This window comes from Mus caroli, unplaced genomic scaffold, assembly GCF_978045245.1.
Source record: "Mus caroli unplaced genomic scaffold, Mus_caroli_1 scaffold_18, whole genome shotgun sequence".
NCBI lineage: Eukaryota > Metazoa > Chordata > Mammalia > Rodentia > Muridae > Mus > Mus caroli.
This window is the reverse complement of record NW_028227273.1, coordinates 27040205-27061230: the sequence shown is the minus strand read 5'-3', so window position 1 is coordinate 27061230 and position 21026 is coordinate 27040205. Positions and strand designations below refer to the sequence as shown.

At 43.3% G+C, this 21026-nt stretch overlaps 1 protein-coding gene across 3 annotated transcripts in view; it reads right to left on the bottom strand.

The window, feature by feature from the left end:
* Arhgap28 (Rho GTPase activating protein 28) overlaps positions 1-21026 on the bottom strand; it is a 162420-nt gene that overhangs the window by 80282 nt on the left and 61112 nt on the right. Inside the window, exon 1 of one of the 3 annotated variants that reach the window (XM_085832877.1) lies at positions 13459-13535. The exons of the other annotated variants lie outside the window; for them this stretch is intronic. The gene's annotated coding sequence lies outside the window, so the exon portion shown is untranslated. Of the gene's footprint in view, positions 1-13458; positions 13536-21026 lie in introns of those variants that run through there. 3 annotated transcript variants of the gene reach the window in all.

The following is a 21026-nucleotide window of genomic DNA, read 5'->3' as shown; positions in this document are numbered from 1 at the left end:
ATTGAGGGAGGCAGTGGAGAAGGAAGGAAAGTGGAAGTCGGGCCACACAGACACATCGTAAGCTGCCACCACATTGGTCTGGTGATGAACAAGTCACACCTTCACAGGAAAGCTCAAAACATACACAAGGAAACAAAGAAGGGGATGCCAGAGGTCTGCTTTTGTTCAAAAACAATGGAATCCCAGAGACAATGGAACAGCCTTTTTTGTTTAGTTGGGTTTTTTTTTTTTTTGGTTGTTTTTTTGGTTGTTTTTTGTTTGTTTGTTTGTTTGTTGCATTTTTTATTTTTATTTTTTTAGATATTTCCCTTATTTACATTTCAAATGTTATCCCCTTTCCTAGTTTCTCCCCTCCAAATATCTCCTATCCCCTCCCTCCTCCCACTGATCCCCAACCCACCCACTCCCATTCCCAGTCCTGGCATTCTCCTATACTGGGGGATAGAACCTTCACAGGATCTAGGAACTCTCCTCCCATGGATGACCAACTAGGTCATTCTCTGCTACATATACAGCTAGAGCCACAAGTTCCACCATGTGTTTTCTTTGGTGGTTTAGTTCCAAAAAGCTCTGGGGGTACTGGTTAGCTCATATTGATGTTCCTCTTATGGGGCTTCAAACCCCTTCAGCTCCTGGGCACTTCTCTAGCTCCTTCATTGGGAACCATGTGCTCTGTCCAGTGGATGATTGTGAGCATCCACTTCTGTATTTGCCAGGCACTGGCAGAGCCCCTCAGGAGACAGCTATATCAGGTTCCTGTTAGCAAGCTCTTGATGGCATCTGCCTTAGTGTCTGGGTTTGGTGATTGTTTATGGGATGGATCCCCAGGTGGGGCAGTCTCTGCATGGTCATTCCTTCAGTCTCTGCTCCGAACTTTGTCTCTGTAACTCCTTCCATGGGTATTTTGTTCCCCCTTCTAAGAAGGATTCTGAGCTTCTGGGCTAATATCCACTTATCAGTGAGTGCATATCATGTGTGTTCTTTTGTGATTGGGTTACCTCACTTAGGATGATATCCTCCAGATCCATCCAGTTGTCTAAGAATTTCACAAATTCATTGTTTTTAATAGCTGAGTAGTACTCTATTGTATAAATGTACCTCATTTTCTGTATCCATTCCTCTGTTGAGGGACATCTGGGCTCTTTCCAGCTTCTGGCTATTATAAATAAGGCTGCTATGAACATAGTGGAGCATGCGTCCTTAGGGAGCATCTTCTGTGTTTATGCCCAGGAGTGTTATTCCTGGATCTTCTGGTAGAACTATGTCCACTTTTCTGAGGAACCACCAAACTGATTTCCAGAGTGGTTGTACCAGCTTGCAATCCCACCAGTAATGGAGGAGTGTTCCTCTTACTCCACATCCTCACCAGCATCTGCTGAAACTTATAGAGGAGAAAGTAGGGAAGAGCCTCGAAGATATGGGCAGAGAGGAAAGATTCCTGAACATAACAGCAATGGCTTGTGTTGTAAGATCAAGAATCAACAAATGGGACCTCATAAAATTGCAAATCTTCTGTAAGGCAAAGGACACTGTCAATAAGACAAAATGGCAACCAACAGATTGGGAAAGGATCTTTAACAATCCTAAATTCAATAGGGGATTTAATATCCAATATATATAAAGAACTCAAGAAGTTCGACTCCAGAAAACCAAACAACACTATTAAAAAATGGGGTACAGAGCTAAACAAAGAACTCTCACCTGAGGAATACCGAATGACTGAGAAGCACTTAAAAAACGGTTCAACATCCTTAATCATCAGGGAAATGCAAATCAAAACTACCCTGAGATTGCACCTCACACCAGTCAGAATGAAACAGCGCCTTTAAGTATTTTTTTTTAAATTAAAGATCAACTCAGAGCTATTTACCCAGTGAGATAGCTTTCAAAAACGTCAAGGGAAACATACATTTTTTTAAATATAAAAAATGTAAAAGATTATGCAGTAACAGACTCTCCCTATAAAAACTATTAATGGAAATTCTTCAAGTAGAAGGAAAATGTGACCATATGAAGGAACAATTGTTTTCTTATTTAAATTCCTTAAGGCAGAATCAATCATTAAAGTGACAGATAATGAAGTGTGATAAGACCAGGAACACCTATAAGGGAGATAAAGACGCTTCCTATCGTAGGGTTTTATAAGGATTTTTTTTTTCAATTGCTTTAACATTGTTAATGACCACGTTACTTAATGGTACCTACTTCTGGGGCTGTGGTTTGCTTGCTTGCTGTTTCTTTTGAGGGAGGGTCTTGCTGTTTTCCCAAGCTGCTTTCATACTGCAGTACTCACATGATCCTCCTGCCTCAGCTGTCTGAATAACTGGGGCTACAAATTTACCCTACAGCAGCTGGCAGAGACCATGGGGTTTGATAGATCCATTCAGTGTTTATCTATCACATCAGAGTAACTATCTCTGTCCTCATCAAATGTTCACGACTTTTGTGTACTGGGAATTTTCACAACTCCTCCTTCTAGCTACGTAGACACTATCAGCTAATATCCACTTATCAGTGAATGCACATCATGTATGTTCTTTTGTGATTGGGTTAACTCATTTAGGATGATATCCTCCAGATCCATCCATTTGCCTATGAATTTCATAAACTCATTGTTTTGAATAGCTGTGTAGTTCTCCATTGTGTAAATGTACCACATTTTCTGTATCCATTCCTCTGTTGAGGGACAAACATGCTTAATCATCAGGGAAATGCAAATCAAAACAACACTGATTCCAGTCAGAATGGCTAAGATCAAAAACTCAGGTGACAGCCTATGCTGGTGAGGATGTGGAGGAAGAGGAACACCGTGTCACAGAACACTAGAACTTAATTTACAGACTTTACAGATTTTTAAATAAAAGTATAAAAATGTTACAGATATCCTTATGACAGGAAGTTCAATAATTTAGGCAGAAATGATAAAGATCAAAAACAGAAGAAGAAGAAATGGACACTTTGTAAAGCCCTACACCTAATAAAAAAATGTGTATTTCTATATAAAATCCTTTCTGCACAGAAACTTCAAGATCCAGGTGGCTTTACTAGAGGACCCTAACAAATATTTTTAAGGAAGAAAAAAAACCAAAAAAACAAAAAAAAATGCCAACTCCTCACAAACTTACGGAAAAGTGAAGAGTGGGAGATATTTGTTCTGTGAGCCAGCATTACTCAAATTCCAAAACAAGAGGCTTGCAAGGAAAGGAAAACACAGGCCAGTGCTCCCTGTGTGTAAAGAAGAAAACACTCCAAGGCTATAGCATGTCAAATCCAATAATGCATGTGACAAATATAACCATCGAAGCCAAATGTGATTAATCCTGAGACAGAGAGGATGTAAATAATAATCAGGGTGACACATCATATTAACAGATTAAAAACTTTCTTCATGTTAAGATTATTGAAATAGGTGCCCCAGAAAGGTCCTTGATACAATGTATCATCTACAGGAACAACTATTGGGCCAATTAAGGAAAGGTCTGTCACAACCTGGACCTGTAAGGAAGTGTGGCCAGGGAAATGGCCACACTGTATCTAATGAGGAAAGATAAAATGTTTGCTCTCCCTACTTGCACTTAAGACCCACTAAATATTCTAGTGCAAACAGGCAAGAAAAAGAAAAGACATGCACACTGGAATATAAAAAAGCCAACTGATTTCCTTTTCGTGGATATCATAATCAAGTGCATAGAAAAAAAATCCTCTAAAAAAGAACCAAACAACAAAAACTAAATGTGAAGGCTGGGAGGTAGCTCAATGGTTAGAGTACTAGCTGCTTGTCCAGAGGTCCTGAGTTCAATTTCCAGCAACCACAACATGGCTCACAACCATCTGTAATGAGATCTGATGCCTTCTGTCTGATACTCTCTTCTGTCATTCGGGCATACGTGCAAAAGAGTGCTCATACACATAAATAATAAATAAATAAATTTTTTTTGAAAGTGAGTTTAGCAAAATGCCAAGATATGCTAGCCATACAGAAAAACTAATCATATATCTATGTTAACAGTAAGCACCCAGAAAACTGAATTTAAACAAAATAGCACCCAAAAATGTGAGTTGCTTACAAGAACAAATCTAGGAAAATGGGCAAGCCTTACATACTGAAAACTACAAACACCACTGAGAGAAGCTGAGCCCCAAATTGTGGGATAGATGCACTTTCTCCCAACTGGAGGGCCCAAGCATCTTACTGTGTCAATCATTTCCAGATAGATGAACAGACTCAATGCAATTTTTATCAAACTCCCAGCAGCCTTTCTATGACGAAATGTGATGTGTCCTACAGTTCACAGACCTGGAACAGTCAAAGCAGCTGTGACGAAAGAACATACAGGTAGCAGCCATGAGGCAGGATATCACTGACAATATTTAAAAAAAAAAAAAAGGTTCAAACTGGATGAGAGGGGGTGGGTGGGAAGACTGCTCAGTGGTCACATGTTTTCTGCACAAGCAAGAAAACCCAAGTTCAGAGCCTGGAGACTCAGCAAAAACCAGGCAGATGTGGTGGTGTCTCTTCTGTAATTCCAGCCTGGGAAGCCAGAAATGGGAGTTCTCTTGGGGCAGGCTGGCCTAGGAGACCTTAGCCACAATCAGTTCTGAGTTGACCAGGAAACCCGGCTTCAAGTGCTAAGATAGAAAGAGTGACTGTAGAGGTGTCCTTGCATTCACTTTGGGCCTCTACACATACATGGACACACATGTATGTGTATAGGCACAAACATGCACATATACACAAGCACACCACACACACATGCATGCACAAATACGGAAATGACAAGAAACGGCCATAACAATATAAACTAAAACCTTTTAAAGCTAGCCCTAGTGAAGCCATGCTTTTAATTTCCACCATCAGAAGAGTGAGGCATGAGGATCTAAGATTCGAAGCCAGCCTGGGCTACAGAGTGAGAACCCGTCAAACAGCAAAACAGCAATAACAAAAGAACTACTAGAAATCAAAGTCTTTGTGACCTTGAGAGCAAAGATTTCAAGCACATGGGTAGTGCAGATCTCTCTCTCTCTCTCTCTCTCTCTCTCTCTCTTTCTTTCTTTGTTTGGTTTTTTCGAGACGGGGTTTCTCTGTGTAGCCTTGGCTGTCCTGGAACTCACTCTGTAGACCAGGCTGGCCTCGAACTCAGAAATTCGCCTGCCTCTGCCTCCCGAGTGCTGGGATTAAAGGCGTGCGCCACCACGCCCGGCTCAAATCCTTTTTTAAACAGACAAATATTTCTGTTCTTCTAAGGACACTGAGAAACATTGTTAATAATCACAAGATGAAAATGTCTCTTGTGTCCAGCTTCCATAAAGAACCCCACCCCACCCCCACCCCCACAGGGCAGTGATGGCACATGCCTTTAATCCCAGCACTTGGGAGGCAGAGGCAAGTGGATTTCTGAGTTCAAGGCCAGCCCGGTCTACAGAGTGAGTTCCAAGACAGCCAGGACTACACAGAGAAACCTTGTCTGAAAAAAAAAAAAAAAAAAAAAAAGAATAGAACCACACACACACACACCGCCGCTGCCAAGTTCAATAATAATGAAAGAGGCTGAACTTTTACAAACAAGTCTTCAAAAACTGGAAACCGTCCACATTTTCAAGAGCAGAATTCGATGGTGCAGCCTATGAACCAAGGGTAAGTACAACTTAAAAAGAAAGAGAGAGAGAGAGAGACCCATCAGCAGGTGTGAATGACCTGTCCCTGGTGTCCCATGGACTTAAAGGAGAGTTTCCCTTCAGTATTTGATTCTGAATTACTTGAAATTTGAGAGGCATTTTGATCTGTGGTTTTCTTTCTTTCTTTTTTTTTTTTCATTTTTTTATTAGATATTTTCTTCATTTACATTTCAGATGTTATCCCGAAAGTCCCCTATACCCTCCCCCCCACTCCCCACGCCCTGCTCCCCAACCTACCCACTCCTGCTTCCTGGCCCTGGCATTCCCCTGTACTGGGGCATATGATCTTCGCAAGACCAAGGGCCTCTCCTCCCACTGATGGCCGACTAGGCCATCCTCTGCTACATATGCAGCTAGAGACACAGCTCTGGGGGGTACTGGTTAGTTCATATTGTTGTTCCAACTATAGGGCTGTCGACCCCTTTTGCTCCTTGGTTACTTTCTCTAGCTCCTTCCTTCAATCTGTGGGTTGCAGCCCCTTTGAGGTGGAACAACCCTTTCACAGGGGTAACCTAAGACCACTGGAAAACACAGATATTTACATTCTGTTTCGTAACAGTAGCAAAGTTAAACGTATAAATTAGCAACAAAAGTAATTTTACGGCTGGAAATCACTACAGCAGTACTAAAGGATCCAGCATTAGGAAGGTTGAGATAATCTCAGCCTCCCCTGGTTTGGCTCAGGTATTAGGGGTAAATACAGTCAATTTAAAATTCTTCATGTAAGTAACCTTTTTGTAATGACAAAAATCTCACTTTGTAGCCCTACCTGCCTGGAGTGCATGACGCTATTAACCTTCGACCTACTAAGTACAAGGATTGCAGATGGGCGCCACCAGGCCCAGAATATGAGTAAATACTAAATATATGCATGTAGCAGAATCATAGTTATGCACAGGCATGCTTTCTAAAATGGTTGTTTTAGTGAAGAAATGTTTTCAGAAAATTATTTCATACCTTTGTAATAATTTTGTCAGTAGTCCCTATATGTCTAAACATTTGCATTTTATTTTATCAAAGACCCATTTTTTTCCTCTTTCCAAACTTCATCTTTTTCCTCTAAAGTCTCACGAGAGGAAAACAAGTTGTTTTTGAAAACGTATCTAAAGTTGGCCACTCTTCTCTAATTTCCCTTCTCTCTGAAGCCTCCAAATTACAGAAATTTATTCCAGGCAGGGCCAGAGCCAAAAAGATAAGGAAGCTATGCCGTATGGAAGATCAGAGAAGCAGAGGCCTATGGAGAGGCTGGGGTGAGTACAGAAACCCACCCCAGAAACCCAGAATCCTGCATGGATGGGTACTATCCAAGAAACAACTGTTGGGACCATTCTGGCCTCCGATAAAGGTAGAAGGAGAAGCTGGTGAGGAGGCCGCTGATAAGAAGAAGAGAACCCAAGGTCGTAGCCATATTCCCACTCCCATCTCAATCTGACAGGGAAGTGACTCTAAAAACCATCTCAGGGTTCAGGGTTGAATACTGTCTTCTGCTTCTGAGATCTTGAGGCGAGGCATCACCAATGCTAAAGAGCGAGGAAAGGCTTCCTTCCACACAGCAAGACAGAGCTCACAGTTGGTGGCCCCTTCCCACAGCCAGCCAGCTTATATAACAAACAGGTAGGGAAAGATTAAGTCCTGAAAGCCCACTTACTATGAAGAATTATTTTTCTGGCCAGATATGTATCCACGCCCCACATACCATCCTCCAAGATTAACCGCGTCTTATCATCAGGTTTAAGGTATGCAGCCCTTCGCATGCCTGGCTCCTGATTCTGTGTATAAGTATATGTTTCTATGCGTGTTCTTATGGATTTGTCGGTGTGTGCTTGCATATATGTGTGTTTGTGTGTGTTTGTGTGCGTGCGCATTTGTGTTTGTATGTGTGTGTGTGTGTGCATGTGCCTGTGTGATAAGAGAGAGAGAACAGACAAAAGGTGCCGAGGGCAGTCAGCTCTAACCTGGCAACCACAGCCCACTGATGCCTGCTTTACTCACACCCAGCTTCTCTCACGGTTTATGTACAGACCAGACCTGTGTTGACATAGCGGGACCTACAGTTTTCAAAGAGACAGAAACCCTAGAGCCAACAAGGCTGAGAGCATTGGCATGTGGCTCTCTACAGGACAAGTCTCAGGCCCTGGTTTAATATAACTATGCCCTCGCCGGCTTCGCAGAGAGAATCCCTCCCTCCTCTTCCTCAGCGCAGAGACAGCAGAACCCTACATACCATCCAACTGCCTGACCAGGGGAGCATCTGTGCTGACAGCACAGACATGGCCTCTCCTGTCCGGGAAGCATTCCTTCCGGTGTCCTCCTGTCCTCCCCTGTCCATCCTTCTTGGACCTCAGCAAGGATGGGAGGTTTAATTAAATCCTTTCTTCTTGTATGTGCTGAGTCAGAATCTTTTTTTTTCCTCCCCCAAAGGGCCCACTTGCCTAGAGAGAAAGAAAGGAGCAGCAAAACTTCGGTGGCTCTGCGCATGTATCCAGATACCCATAGAAACCTGCTTAGCCTTTCTCGTACACGGAAGGAAATTTCCAATTGAAAAGTTGAGTTGACCACGTGACTTCAGACTTCAGAGGTTCAGGTTCTGCTACACAAAGGGAAAGCTACCTGTGGAATATAACCATCAGATCCCTAGAAACAATCTCAAGCATTCACAAGGAACTCTGAAAGACAGGATCTCTGACAACACAAGTCACCGAAGATAGCCCACAGGACACTTTAGCCCAAGCAACTGGGGCAGACTTCTGTCCTCAGGACACGTAGAGGGATGGTGGAGACATTCTCTCTCCATTTTCCTATTAGGAACCAACAAGCCAGTTTTACTAAGTAACAATTTCTCTTGAGTTCTGAAGCTGACAGAAACACAAATCAAGGCTCACTGCAGCTTACAACTATAAAGGAAAGAAAACACAGGGAAGCCAAACTGGCCACTCTGTTAAGACAATGACTCCTCATGCTCACTGGGTTCCTTTAGGCAACTCAAATAAACTTGGTTATTGAACCATAATCAATTCCCCATGGGATAAACCAGGAACCCCATACCACACTCTCATTTTCATTCATTCATTCATTCATATATATATATGAATGTGTGTATACACATATATTTATACACATATATGTGTGTGTACATGAATATGTATATGTATACATTGTGTACACACATGTGTTTATATATAAATGTGTATGTATGTACATATGTGTGTATATATATGTACATACATACATACATACAACAGTTTACCATTAGAAAGGCAGTTTAGCACTGTTTGGTACTAATACTTTCTCTTCTTTGTTAAAAAATGAAAGAAGCATACATTTTATTACTCTAAAGAATTCATAAAGCACCGCCATTTACTTTTGTCTGCATTGTATGAATGGCCTAAGGAGCCATGGCTGGGAAACTAGAGGCTCCCATATTGACAACTGAATGTAAATATGTCCATCTATGGCCTGGGGAGTGTTTCAGTCTAAACCCCAGTACTGCAGGAAGATCTGTGGCGGTCACCAGCTAACCAGTCTAGCTGAACAGGTGAGCCTCAGGTTCAGTGAAAGACTGTTTCAAAAAATTAAGTAGAGTGACTAAGGAAGACAGCATATATCAACCTCTGGTCTCCACACACATGCCCATGTGTACAGGCAGGCAGACAGAACAGAACCCCCCCCACACACACACACACACACTCTCACACAAACTCACAAGCATTATCACACACACACTAATACACTCATACACACTCACACACATTCACACTCTTACTAACACACACTCACATACACAATTACACACTCATACTCTCACACATTAATACACTCACATACACTTTCACATAGTAACACACTCACACCTTCTCACACACTCACAACACACTCACACTCTCACCCACTAATGCACACACACACACACTCACACACTAACACACTCACACACACTCATACTCTCACACATTCACACACTCACATACACTCTCACACATTCACACACAAACACTCACACTTACACATTCTCACACACTCTCACACACTAATGCACAAACACACTCTCTCATACTAACACACACTCATACACACTCTCACACACTAACACACTCACACAACACACACACACACTTCCATCTATACTGTGAATTTCCTAATAGCATTTGTTATTATTCTCTATCTATGAGTGTCTCTGAATGAATAGCAAGCCTAAAATCTTCAGCATATTGGATGTCACCGCATGCTCCTGACTGATGAAAGCAGACAGGCAGGCAGTGGTTTGGGCCCTCTGTTTTCTAAATGTCACCACATTGAAATATTTCACAAGCCAGTCCGGCTTCAAGTTTGGGGAAGAGGAGCAGTAGGACATTTTTAAAGTGCTCAGAAAGCTGACTGCAGTTCTTCTATCCCAACCAGACCATAAAACCCCAGGATTACCAACCACAAATCTGTCCCTCCTGAATATGTGAAAGTAGAATGGTCAAGAGACAAACAAACCATGTGACAAGAAATAAAGATGGAGTTAAGAAGGACATCCAGGGCAGAAATTCACTTAAAGACACACTACTCGCCCATTCAGCAGGGTGTGGTAGAACATGCCTTCAATGCCAGCAGAAATGGCTGGACCTCTCTGGGTTCCAGACCAGCTTGTCTACATAGAGATCTCTGGGACAGCCAGGGCTACACAGAGAGACCCTGTCTCAAAATACAGACAACATTGAGCGGAGAAGTTCCTCATTTTTTCCTTATTTAGCAAAGGCAGACCCAGCCTAGCCTAACACCCCCTCCTCCACACTCAGGCATGGGTTACCACAATGATGGACGTAACGCCCTCCTCCCCTACACTCCTACCCTACCCTCAGGAGTGGGCCACCGCAATGACAAACCTTACAATCCCAGCATCTTAGGGTTTTTCATTTATCATGGCTCATAAATATTTTAATGAGGAAGAAACAGAAGGTGAGCTTGAGCCAGGTAGACATAGCCAGGAGCTGACAGAGGACCAAGGGACAGACTTCATTCAGTAGTGAGCTGGGAGCAGCGAGAGCCAACACCAGGAGGAATGGCACCCCATGCCTGAGCACAATGAGTTAAAAAGAAAAACCTTTCTGAAAAGGGAGGGATGACAGCAATTTATGGAGACCCGGGGGATGTCCAGGACTCCAGAGTTCCACAGCGGTCAGCCTATGCTGTTGCTATTTCCCCAGGTCTTGGGTAGCCAGAATGCCGGCCCCAAAGAATTGAGGAGGAGCCTCTGAAGGAGTAACCTCATGCTTCTCCCCTGAGCTGTCACTCCACAGGGAGTGTTCTGGAATGCAGGGAAAAACTTTCTGCATGCTGCAATAAGAAAGATTTAACTGGCCGGCCAGTTATGGTAGACCGTCTGCACAAGGAAGAATGTCCCCGAGTCGTGCCTGTTCTTCAAACACCTGATGGACTACAGGAGGAAACTTGTACAGAACTATGAAAACCAATAGCTTTCCTAGGTTGGTGTGTGTGTGTGTGTGTGTGTGTGTGTGTGTATGTGCTATTTATATACATGTGTGCAAGTGAGTGCATGCTAAAGCCAGGAGTCAATGCCTGAGTCTTCCTCTATTGTTCTCCATCTTGGTTTTTGACCTGGGGGTCTCACTTCAGCTGAAGCTCACAGATTCAGTAAGTTGCCTGCTAGTAAGCCCAGGGTCCCTCCACTGTCCACCTCCCCCATGCATGTATGTGTGTGTCACCACAGCTGGATTTGTATCTGGACACTGGGGGATCTGAACTCAGGTCCTCATGTCTATGCAGCAAGCACTTTACTGTCTGAGCCATCTCGTCGGTCCTTTGATTCTGGTTTGACATTAAGTACAAAGTGTGACATTGTTGTTCTGTTTTGTCCGCCTGCAATTTTCCAGCCATGCAATCACAGAGTTAAGTGGAAAGGCCATACTTTGTCTTGTCAAATAGTCACTGTCATAATTAGGGTTTCTATTGCTACAATGAAACACCGTGACCAAAAAGAAAACCAATTCAAAGAGGAAAGGGTTTATTTGGCTTACACTTCCATATCACTGTTCACCATCAGAGGAAGTCAGGACTCTCAGACAGGACGGATGCAGAGGCCATGGAGGGGTGCTGCTCACTGGCTTGCTCAATCCAGGAGTCTGACATCTCAGCTGTCCTTTCATAGATGCTGGAATCACAGACTCATGTCAGTGAAGGGATGGATCTGCCACCAAGGAGAGAACACTCGGGCAAAGAACAAAAGCTTCATTCTTCCATCTCTTATCCAGACTTTGAGCAGAAGGTGCAGCCAGGATTAAATTTGTGATTTCTTGCCTCGAGATCTGGGTCATGGCGTGTGTCTTCCCACCTCAAAGGTCCAGACTAGAAAGTGGATTTGCCCACCTCCAACCAGGCAAAAAATCTCACAGGTATGCCCTCCATGGATGGATTGTAGTTCATTCCAGGGGCGGCCAACTTGACAGCTAAGAAAGCCATCACCATCACCATTCTATAAACGCAGATCCTTGGCAGTACAGCCCGCACGGGCCATGTCTGTTGTTAGCACCCCCAGGAGTGGCGATTTCTCTACTCAGAGGTCCCATCTGATCCCTTCAACCCACCAGTTCCATGACTCAGAGTTTATATATCAAAATAGGCATTCTGTAAAACATCCATTTTTCCGGCTTTTCCTTCATATTGCGTGAGGCTGACTGTGGCACGAGATGACAATTTAGGAGGTTACCTTACTCATACATTTCATTCCAGCGTGATGGAAGGGGACACGGGTCAGGCAGCACTGACCACTGAGGATGCAGAGCCATTGCTCTTTCCCAAGGAGCCTCTGCAGAGGCTCTCTCCCCAGAGACTCTGCACGTGCACAGAGTGCTGCTTTTGCACATCTCCCCTCCCTGTCTTCTTAACCTCTCACCTCATCGGAGACCTTCCAAGAAGTCGGCAGAGCACTGATGGCATGGACTGCTCTCAAATCTAGGCCTTGACTTTCTGGGTCTCTGCCTCATGGCAAGGGTTCCTTCCGGCTGTGTGCTGCCTGGAGCTTGCAGTGCAGCCTTTCAAACTCAGCAAGCAAGTACTCAACAAGGTTCCTTCTCTGCAGAGCCTGGGTTCGGTATGTTCTGTTTGCCTTGGTTTGTGGTTACCACTTACTGGGTCTGAGTCTTCTGAACTAGAAACCTGGAATCACTGTTGTCTAATTGATGATCTTTGATTCTTCTAAAGGAAATGTTTCCCAAGTCCATTCAAAGTATCCCTCGTAGTCCATCGTGATTGCTAAACTCTAAAACATATGCTTCGTCATTTCCTGAACCACAATGTAGTAGTAAATAGGGTTACCATCTTGAGTCAAGTTTGATTTAACTCATTAATTTTACTTGACTATCTAGCAATGGAAAAATAGCTTTAAGTGTACGCAAATTCATTAACGAGAAAGTTATTTACAAAACTGAGAAATAATGATTTAAGGGAAGAACTTGGCCTTTCTATTGTGCCTCCATTTAAAAATTACTCTGAAGTCACTAAACTTATGCTAAGAGAAGAATCATTATTACAAACAGAAATGCTTTTCCTAGTGTTAAGTTAAGGTTGGGGACTATGGAGATGACTCGGTGGATAGAGCACTTGCCACGCAAGGGTAAAGACTGGACTTCAGATCCCCAGAACCATGCAAGTGACAGGTGAGCAGATGGCTGCCTGTAACTCCAGCCTTGCAAGTTGTCTTACTTACGGTTTACTGCTGTGAACAGACACCATGACCAAGGCAAGTCTTATAAGGACAGCATTTAATTGGGGCTGACTTACAGGTTCAGAGATTCAGTCCATTATCATCAAGGCCGGAGCATGGCAGCATCCAGGCAGGCATGATGCAGGAAAAGCTGAGAGTTCTACATCTTCATTCAAAGGCTGGTAGCAGAATACTGACTTCTAGGAACCTAGGATCAGGGTCTTAAAGCCCACACCCACAGTGACACACCTACTCCAACAAGGCCACACCCACTCCAACAGGGCCTCTGAGCTGAGCATATACAAACCATCACAGAAGGTAAAGACAGAATCCCCAGAGGAAGCCGACTAATTAGACTAGTCACATCAATGGAATCTGAGTTTGAATGACAGACTCTGTCTCAAAGAATAAGGTGGGAAAAATCAGGATGATGCTTGACAACTTTAAGCCTCCACATGCATGGGCACACAGGTGTATATGCACCCACACTCATCAAAACATACACATACACACACACACACACAAAAAAAAAAAAAAAAAACAGAAAAAAAAAAAAAAACTAAACTAAAATTCAGACACTGCATGCAAATCAGGCTAGCCTCAAATTCTTTCTCTTCCTGTCCTGGATCTCGAGTCAGAACACCAGGCCTGAGCCTCCTTTCATTCCTGTCTGTGGTTCCCACTCCACCCTCCGTTGCCAGTACCTGTTGCCTTCACTACCCACCATGCTGTCCTGAGACAAAACTCCAAAGTGTGGAGTTATTCGTGGATGCGTGGGACAGCACCTTACAGCGCCCAGGCTGAGGCAATCCAGGCAGTGTGCAGGGAGAAGGGCTGAGGCCTCTCACAAGTCTGTGTCTCAGCCTTGTCAGGCTCCCTGCCCTGCACAGGCCCTTGCTAGCACACATACCCCTGACTTTTGTCTAAACTCTCATTTTTCACTTTTTTTTTTTACAGGAATGTCCTGTCTCTTGTAACAGACCTGTCCTGGAGAACCTAATTCAAAGGTCACTACCCGTGGGCAGTCTCTTCTGACCTAGTTAGTGTTGTGGAATTATTTTCACATGGCTCTCATGGTCAAGGACAACACCCACAGGAAATCCACTAACTGCCTAAGACTGTGTCTAGGGGATGCAGTGATGGCTCAGTGGTTAGAGCACTAGCTGCTCTTCCAGAGAATCCAGGTTCCTTTTCCAGCACCCACATGGAGGCTGGGAACCGACTGTAACTCCAGTTCAAAGATCTGACATCATCTGCTGCTGTCCCTAGACACCAGGACATACAAGGTGGACATTCACACATGAATGTGCTCATACATGCACATGAAATAAAATCTTAAAAAGAAAACCACTGTGTCTTAGTTGTCTTTGTATCCTGAACTGCCACAAAACGTGGCAAACTGTAGATCCTCAGAAATGCTGGAAGATGCACCATCATGTTTTCCCACTGAAAGCCACAAGAACACTAGCAAAGACATGAAATGCTAGAAATGTCACGAGAATGTTAGCAAAGTCACAAGAATGCTAGACAGCACCCAAACTTCATCTCTGCCCCAAAGCCAGGAAGAACTGAAGCCACCACCACCACCACCCCCAGCAGTTTCTGAATGACAAAACTGAGAATGAACCAGAACTCCAGGACATAGCAGAGCTCCTCAAGCCAGCTCAGGAGGAATGAGAGTGACGCTGAGTGCCCTTGGGTGACTGTCATTAGAGATGATGGGCTTCACACTAAGAAACAAACGCCTACCTACTCAAAATGCAGAAGTCGTTCAGAATCCTGATGAATTTTCTTAATTAGCAATTATGGCCTGGGAATGTGGTTCAGTGAGAGAGCTCTTGCAAGGCATGAGTGAGATTTCTCAGCACTGAGAAAATACATTAGGACCTTGGTTAAAACTGGTTTTGGAGGGCTGGAGAGATGGCTCAGTGGTTAAAGAGCACTTGCTACTCTTTCAGAGGTCCTGAGTTCAATTCCCAGGAACCACATGGTGGCTCACAACCATCTGTAATGGGATCTGATACCCTCTTCTGGTGTGTCTGAAGATCGCAGCAGTGTACTCATGTAAATAAAATATGATACCAAGGGAAGCAGGAAGCCACACAGTCAAGTCACCAGCACACTGAATGCATATCAAAACTCTTAAAATTTTTTTATTTTAATATCTGCCTGACTCACATCCTAGATAAGCCATATAAGAATTCCAGAGGGTGGGTCCCCATGCCAAGCCATGAGAGTGTTCCCTTCTGCCACTCTGAACCGTGAACGGTGTCCCATGTGTAGACCATGTGTGAACCCCAAAGAAAAAAAATATCATTTTTTCATTTCCATTAACAGTCAGACTGGGAAAGTAAAAAAGTGCAAGCGTAATAGAAAATAAACAAACAAATAAATAAATGATAAGCCAAAGTCTCATCTTCACCTGAGGGATGCCTTTTAGTTGACTTTGTTTCTATTCCCAAAGAGGAATTTCAATACATGTCAAACATCTTCAGCTGAAAGAAAAACAATTAGAATTCACGATCTTTGATGCTAAAAGGCCGAAAGAGACAGACAGACAGACAGACAGAGAAAGAGAGAGAGAGAGAGAGAGAGAGAGAGAGAGAGAGAGAGAGAGAGAGATCGCCTATCTTAAGAATTCTTTCTATGCAAAGAGTCAATCAACATTCATGATGAACAGGTGGAAGACCACTCAAGGAGAGGTTTGGACATGGGGAGAGTTGACTCCATCCTCTAACTGACCCAGCACAGTTTGACTGTGCAGGGTGAGATGGGTAAGGCCAGCTGAGTCTGGTTTTCCCTCACATTTGAATTCCACTGCTAATAGCTTATTCCAACTTCGATGTACATACCTTCCCTTTCAACTCTACCAAGGGGGGATAATTCTCTTAGAATACTCCCTAAGCATATATGATAATACATTTTTTAAAAAATCTCTGTACTTAAAAACGAGAAACCAAAGAAAGACAGCAAAAATAAAATACGGCCGAGACTATCAGTTGGAGGGTAACCTGGGCTACACGGGAGGTTGGAGGCTAGCTCTCAAAACACAACAAATGTAAAAGAAAGCAAACTGGAAGGTTTATAATATAAAGGTTGTGGTGGAGCAACAGAGCTTTCTGTGCAATTCAGGTAGTGAAAGTGAATAATTCTAGATATTCATTTGCTGGTCATTTGATGTCGAAATACCATTTTGCTCAGCTTCCCCATCTATTTAAAGATATGTTACTTCACTCCCAAATGCTATATTTCATCCACACAAAACTTTCTCATTATTCTAAATAGTGCCTATTTTCCTTCTTATAAAAAAGTCTTCAACATATACCACTTAGAAATAATATAATATTATATGTTATATATGATATATACATATACTTAGCACTCACATATGAGTATGAGAGATAAACATCTAAAATAACCTCATTATGTGTGCTGTTCTTTGATCTAGATTCTCTTTTTTTTCCTCCTAATATTAACAGAGAGCAATGAAGTCAGTCTTGTAGTTGGGCACCAGAAAAACAAACTTCCAGTGTCGCTCGTTGAGTCCCAGCTCGCATCTGCATCCAGGTCCATCCCTGTCTCCCCCTGCTTTGGAATTCTCAGACCTACAGGTTGGTTTGTCCGGTTTTCATACCTGGGTTATAGCATGCCAGGAACCTTAGAATAAAAAGGCCATACAAACCAAGGGCAGTAACTTTTACAAATGAGTACAGAAGTTTGTCTGAGTCTTAACTGACGGCAAACGCCAGGGGCAGAGAACAGGAAGCAGCCCAAGTTAGTGTGAGGTACCCTCAGGCCAAGGAAGGAAGAGCGGGCCAGAGATGGAGAAAGGATGCTCAAAGTTCAAGAATTCACAGAGGCAGATCCATCTCAAGTCCCAGGAAGAGAGGTGCATGGGGTTAAATCATGACACCATCCCTGGTCTGAGTGAATGAATGAATCCATGAGTGAATGAGTGAATGCGTGAAAGCCAAGGTTTCTTTTAAGATATCTTAACAATATAAACATCTTTGCTTCACTTCTGCTTGGGTAACCTGGAATCTGAGTAATTTCATTTATGTGACTGACACGGGAGCTAGAACGGGAGGGTTGTTTACAGGTACTCAAAGACCAAAGACGGAGCCTAAGTGGAAACTCACAGGAGCACCCTTTTGAAAGGAGACTTAAAACATTTAACGAAGCCGGGCGTGGTGGCGCACGCCTTTAATCCCAGCACTCCGGAGGCAGAGGCAGGCGGATTTCTGAGTTTGAGGCCAGCCTGGTCTACAAAGTGAGTGCCAGGACAGCCAGGGCTACACAGAGAAACCCTGTCTCGAAAAACAAACAAACAAAAAAAAAAAAAAACAAAAAACAAAAAACAAAACAAAACAAAAAAACATTTAACGAGTGCTGAAATTAATATAAAAAAAAAGCTGATGAGGCTATAATTTTTGCCTTTATTTGTTCTCTATTTTTGGACAGAAGCATGTTTTCCCGCCACCCCTTCATTTCTCCAGGTTCTAGCTCCGACCAGCACTTCCTATCTGCCGCTGCCTTCATACAGACAGCTTTGACGCTGGGGATGGCTAAATAGCCTGGCAGAGACACTGCTCTTAGTCAAAAACAACATTAGAAAAACATTTAAGTACTGGGACTACAATCCAAGGCTGAGTTAAGCTTTCCAAAGGTGATTAAAACTGGACTTTTACAGGGAGATTTTTTTTTCCAACATTCACCAGGCAGCAACCCTGTCCTGTGCTCCCTTGTCAGTCTAACATGGACTCCTTGGATCTTGAAAGTGACTGTAAGATGAGACATTACCCTGTAAGGGTAGGGATGTACCACTTTATTCTTCACTGTATCTTTAACACCTACAGCTGTGCATAGAGTTTCGGGTGGAAGCATTTACAGAAATGCTAAAAAGCAAGAAGGGAAGTTGAACCTGACTTCACGATAGATAGGGAAGAGAACAGAGGCACAAAAGGCAAAACAGATGTTTCTCGGACTTTTTTGGTAAATGCCCCCTCCAAATGAAAGTCATGACATTCCAATGGGCAGCTTAAACCCTGTGAGCCTCCTGGTATTTTGTCCCAGAGAAGGAGTCTAGCCTCAAGCTGTGCTTCCTGTCAACCTAAGAATCCTAATACACACCTTGAGTCAGAAGTCTAAGGTGTGAGACAAGACTCCAGGTCCCTGACAACACTCCCACAATGCTATGTGGTCCAGACATCTACGCCAGCAGCAGCAAGGCTGCCCAGGGAGTTCTGCTCTAAGTATTTATGCCCAGAGAATGACGCCTTCCTGAATCCTGAGGGGAAGCAGACAACAAACTCAGGCAGCGTAATAGAGAAGACTTTCCTGGGATGTAACCTGTCTGAATCAAAAGTCCACAAAGGGGGAAAAAAAAAGTGAAGAAATGAAGGATCACAGGACTGAAGACTGGGGGATGAGTGGCTAACACGCTCAGCAGAGCCAAAGATCTTCCAGGCTGGAACAGGAACGGGAGTAGCAGGACTGGTCATGGAAAAGCAATGGTTAATTTAAGGGCATCTTGGGTAGAGGCCCCTACCTACCCTAGGCCCTTCTACCCACCTAGAAACGAAAGGGGCAATGGGGGACAAAGGGAGCTGTCCAATAGAGGAACTTCACACTCTAGGCAATTGATTATTTCCTAGGGTTAAGGGTAAACATCTTTCACATAGAGAAAATCCGGACTGGTTCAAAGGGCAGCATGAAGAGAGGAAAGCGTCCATCAGCTTGTGGGCCCGTGTCCTTTTCACCAGAGCTTAAGGAGTCAAGAACCTCCTGGGGCTTGGTGAGTAAGGACAGCTCAGAGATAAGTGCCGGAGGCAAGGGAAGTGCTCAGAAGCCATTAGTAGCCCAGCACCAGATGGCAGAGTAGTGACCTCCCTCGGGCCTTTTAGAGGAACAGGATTGGTAGGTTGCAAAGTGAGTTCCAGGGCAGCCAGGGCTATACAGAGAAACCCTGTCTCAAACCCCGTCCCCCACCCCCAAAAAAGGATTGGTAGGTTGGCCTGAGCCAGCTAAACCTGAACTTTGTGTTGATGCCTCTGGGTTGTGTGAGCAGCCTCCCTCCTGTTATATATCCCTCCACCTTAATACTGTCCCTTACCACAGTCCCATACCACTGAAAGCAGCCAGCTATGGTCTGGGACCTTTGAAACCCTTAGCAGAAATAAGTCTCTAAGTGTTTCTTCTCTGGTCTTTTGCTGCAGAGATGAAAAATGAACAAACTACCAATACATGTACATGTCTTATATATATGTATGTATATGTATATATACATATATACATACATACACATATATACATACATACACATATACATACATATATACACATATATATATACATATATACATACATATATATGTGTATACACACATATATATATTAGATACATATATACCTAATTATATGTGTATACATTCTATGATCCAAATATACATACATGCAGTATTAGCTGCACAAAAATATTATGTGTAATTAACACATGAAGGTGACTGGTTCCAGGGCTTTCTGTGGATGTGAGAACTCCATAGTGTATGAGTCCCTTATACTGAATGTACAGTATTTCCATAGAACCTCTGCATACGCTAAGTCACTTCTGGTTATAACTACGGCCTCGTACAAATTTAATGCATTCAAATAGCCGTTAAATGGTATTGTTTGGGGAGAGAGAAATGCCAAGGCAATAAGTATGCACATATTCAGTACAGGCACAGATTTCTAAGCATTTTTAGTATCAGGTGGCTTATTGAAAGGATAGAGAATACACAGATTAGTAGGTCCCACTGGCATGTGCATGCACAAACACACATTCCTATATGCATACATACCTTCATTCATACACACATGCATACATACATGCATGTATGATATATACATGAATGATACATACATTCATACATGTAACATGGCAAGATTTTATCTCAAGGAAAACAACACCACTAAACATAACACAAGGAAAGAAAGTATTTGTTTGCTTTTTAAAACCCATTATTAGAAAGCCCTCGCTGTTTCACGGCTAAAGTCAATGCATCGTCCCCAATCACTGAGGGAGAGCCCTGACCAAAGACCTTGCAGAGCTGGGAAAGATTACTAAGCCAGCTATGAATTTTGAGAAGTGAGAAACTCTAAATGCCGATGAGTCAGATCAGGGGCTGGCTGCCCAGGTGACAGGACAGAGTACTGATGCCAATTCATCCTTCACAGGGTTCTCTAAAGCTGCGTGTAACGGCCATTCCTTGTTGTCAGGTTGACTATATATGGAATGAACTACAGTCAAATGAATTCACGTGAATTGGAGGGCTCACCTGTGATCCAGATCTTGAGGCTGAAAGACATAAGTTCCTTATCTGGATCTTGGCATGGTGATCTTGAAGCACAGTGGCCATGAAAAGTTTAGGCCCAGGAAAGATAGTACATACCTTTAATCCCAGGAGACTCAGGCAAGGAGATCTCTGAGTTCAAGGTAGCCTGGGACAAAGGAAGTTCCAGATCCAGGCGTGGTGGTACACACCTTTAATCTGGGCCACACCTTCTGCTAGAGACCTACAAGAGTATACTGAAGAAGGAAGATTTGCTCTTCTCTGCCTGCTTGCATTTACTTGTCAGCACATCTGTTGGAATTTACTTCTACAGA